Genomic DNA, 3,570 nt, shown 5'->3' on the forward strand with positions numbered 1-3,570 from the left:
TTTTAATAAGGTTGCCCATAACCTAGCCAGAGCTGAATTGGGTATGTAAGGTTACTTTTATTTACTGCTGCCAAAAAAAAAAAATTAAACAAGAAGAAGGCCTTGGCCATTGTAGTATTGTACTCTTGAAGCCTTTTAATACTACTTCTTCCGTTCCATTTGTTTCTTTACGTATTCCTTTTTAATTTGTTCTATTTGATTCTTTACATTTCCTTTTATGGACATCACTTTATCAATGAAATGACCATACTATCCTTCTAAAATTTTTGAGGTCTGCTGGTTGAAGAACATTCGCGAACAGTTTCTTTTTGATGATCCTTGGAGGGCTACTGGGCAGCAGTACACTATTAAAACTGGGTATAGTTGGCTGGAAGAAGAGGGGATGAATGTAGTGTGGCATCCTTGGATAAGTAATAGGATGCTGCAACCAAAACACTCTTTTTTCATTTGGTTAGCCGCTCAAAACAGGTTACTGACTCAAAATAGATTTCTCAGAATGCACATTATTCAGGAGAACCGATGTTTCTTATGTGAGATTGAAGAGGAAAACATTAATCATCTTTTCTTCTCTTGTGTTTTCAGCAAGAAATGTTAGGAAATGATGGCTAAGTGGATGCATGTGACACTCCCTGAGACTGATGTGATCAACTGGTGGATTCGAGTGAGGGTACGGTCACTAATGGTTAAGCACATTATTATTGCAGCAGCTATTGCTAATATGATGTACCAGATTTGGTATCATAGGAACTGTAGTAGATTAGAGCAGGCGGTTCCCAGGCCTGAAATTGTGTATCAAAGTGTTAGGATGCAAGTCTGTGCTAGAATTCGATGTAAAAGTGATCTAGGTATGTCTAGATCAGCAAAACAATGGACTGACAGTCTACTTGCTCGAGTGTAAGAAGTATAGGTAGTATCCCGTATAAGTGTATTTGGTGATTTGGAACTATATAAAACTTACCTTTTCCCAAAAAAAAAAAAAAAAAAAAAAAATTGAGGTCTACACATATGAGGAAATCTAATATATGAAAACATTACATACCCCACTTGTTTCCACTTTCTTAATCTGTGTGCAAAAGCAAAATTTAAAAAAACAAATGGAACAGAGGAAGTATTAGTTTATTTTTAAATGAAAAAACAAATTATGACAATGGTCTATACTTAAAAAGAAAAACAATTTATAGCAATTTGACTCTCCCATCGTTTCCTACTAAGAACTGTTTCCCTTAAAACCAACTTCAATTTTAAATAATCTTAGGAAAAAACAATACAAAACAAAAACATCAATGAACCGAGGCTAATTTAGTTCAATGACATGTATTTTAACACCCTAAATTCTAGCCTTAAAAAAATTATGTAATTCTACAGAAAAACTGGTAGGATATGTTTGTAAATGGTTCAACTAGTCAAAAACCTGCAATTTTAAAAAAATTTCTAACTAAACCATTCACAACCAATCCAACTCAAGAAGTCCAACATTCCCAGAAGCGGGTGCCAAAACCCTGCAAAAGCTGATGAACTACTTTACATGCCATAGCTAAATAGAAAGTAGAAAGATACAAACCCAAAATAGAAAAAGGGAGACATATGTCCCTTCAAATTATATACAAACCAAAAGTTAAAAGGTTATTTACATAACCAAAAGATTAAAGGTTTCTACAAAAGAAAACCAAACTAGGTCCAAGGTTCCTTGCTCACTAGCTCGTCTGTGACCCCCAACAAAGCATCAACAACCTGTCAATCGCATTTTATACAAACACGAAAGCCACAATTCAGTGGGGAGTAACTTCGAGTCCTCCCAACCACGAATCGTCAAAATTAATGTAACATGTAATGTAACATGTAAACAATTTGATAAACCATTTACTTATCATGTATTCTAACAAATGACCCCTAAACTGACCAAACTAAACTATCATGTGAATCATGTAACAAATAGTAATCCAAACTTTATCAGCTGTAACCGGCTTACATCTCACCTATTACAGTTCATAAAATCACCATACAAGAAAGGGCAATATATCAAAGACAGGCATAAGTTCTTAGTACGGTCAATAGTCACTTTGTAACTCGAGTCTATACCACGAGGTAGGGAAGGTAATCGAACCGGTATCTTGGCTCAGCGGTTAATATTAATAAAACATGGCCAAGAGACAACACAACCCTAGCCTAAAATCTGCGCGGACCTAGACATGCGGATACACACCACCGCACCCAAGACCCACAACTTTTTTTAAAACAAAGTGAAGTGAGTACCCTAAGGACACCACCGAAGGGTTGGCTAGTACGTAAGCTGACCCCATACTATCAAAATAAGTACCTGAGGTCATGCCCCAACTTGGATATAAATCCACTAGTCAGGAACACAAAGGTTATCAAGCAGTGAACATATACTCGTCAGAGACTATAAAGACCTATCTATGATGAAGGCCGAAATACTCACCTAGGACCTAGTCCCAGCTAGTCCCAGCTTGAATACTTTAGCCCACACCACACAAGACTCACCACACAAGTCATTTAAGACACCCACTTAACCATAAGAGGGCAATAAGTCCTACTTACAAACATAAATTCTAATATTCTATCATGTGAAAGGCTATATAAATGTCTAATCAATGAGATAAACCAACGTAATCCTCAATACAAACTTCCAATTCTAACAATATTAACCAAATTAAAGGCTTCGGGGAATCTAGGGCCGTTTTTACAATATAAAAAGCTACTTAAATCAACTAATTACACATGTGAGATAAAAATATAATGAATGACCTAAAACAAGAAAAAGGCCGACTATCTAATTCATTCAAAATTTCATCCAACCGAATTTTTACCCGCAACCCCACCTGCGACAGTGCGGGTTAAATTGCGGTCGACCAATCACTCAATTGATCGACATCGAGTCGGTCAAAGGGATTAAGGCTCGTTTTCGGACAATCAACAAAGCATTACAATTATCGCTATACAATTCATTACGAGCCTATTATTTACAATTTCATTTTGTAAACTATCCTAACATGTGATAACTATTAATATAAGCATAGTTTTACCCTTAACATAATTTTTATTACTAATATGATTCAATTCCTAAAGTGTACTCATACTAACTATGTCATTAATAAACCCGAAATGACGAATTTTACATGGAAATCATGAAACAAGCAACGGACCGACCCGGGCCAGCCGTGGGCTAGCCGTGGGCTGCCACGGCCTGCCGGCCTGCTGCCCGTCACCCTATTCCTCTTTTTTTTCCGTTTTTTCTTCATTTTAACTCGTTTTAACATCATCTAATCATTAATTAATCGTTCCATTACTAATATCCTAACTTAAACTAACCAAAAGGCATAAATTAAGCATGCATGCAACCATATTTTAACATGTGAAAATTATTACTTAAACCAAAAATCACAAAACATCCAAAACAACAAAGATTGTGACGATAATCCGTCGAGTAACTCGAAATATGTTACCTTAAGCTAGAAAAAAGAGCAATTAGCACCTCAAACCCAAACCCTAACTAGCAACTATCCGCTATCTTCAATAATATACGAGTCCCCAAACTCGTCTTCCAATCCT

The 3,570-nt window shown here is 36.2% G+C and overlaps 1 long non-coding RNA gene across 1 annotated transcript; it reads right to left on the reverse strand.

Annotated features, from left to right (window-relative positions):
• Positions 1-1,567: 1,567 nt before the first annotated feature.
• LOC141629478 (uncharacterized) lies at positions 1,568-3,570 on the reverse strand. The gene is made up of 2 exons (XR_012537294.1): positions 3,465-3,570; positions 1,568-1,731 (listed from the first exon to the last, which is right to left on the reverse strand). It is a non-coding gene; the product is annotated as an uncharacterized LOC141629478 (long non-coding RNA).

This window comes from Silene latifolia, chromosome 2 (assembly GCF_048544455.1).
Source record: "Silene latifolia isolate original U9 population chromosome 2, ASM4854445v1, whole genome shotgun sequence".
NCBI lineage: Eukaryota > Viridiplantae > Streptophyta > Magnoliopsida > Caryophyllales > Caryophyllaceae > Silene > Silene latifolia.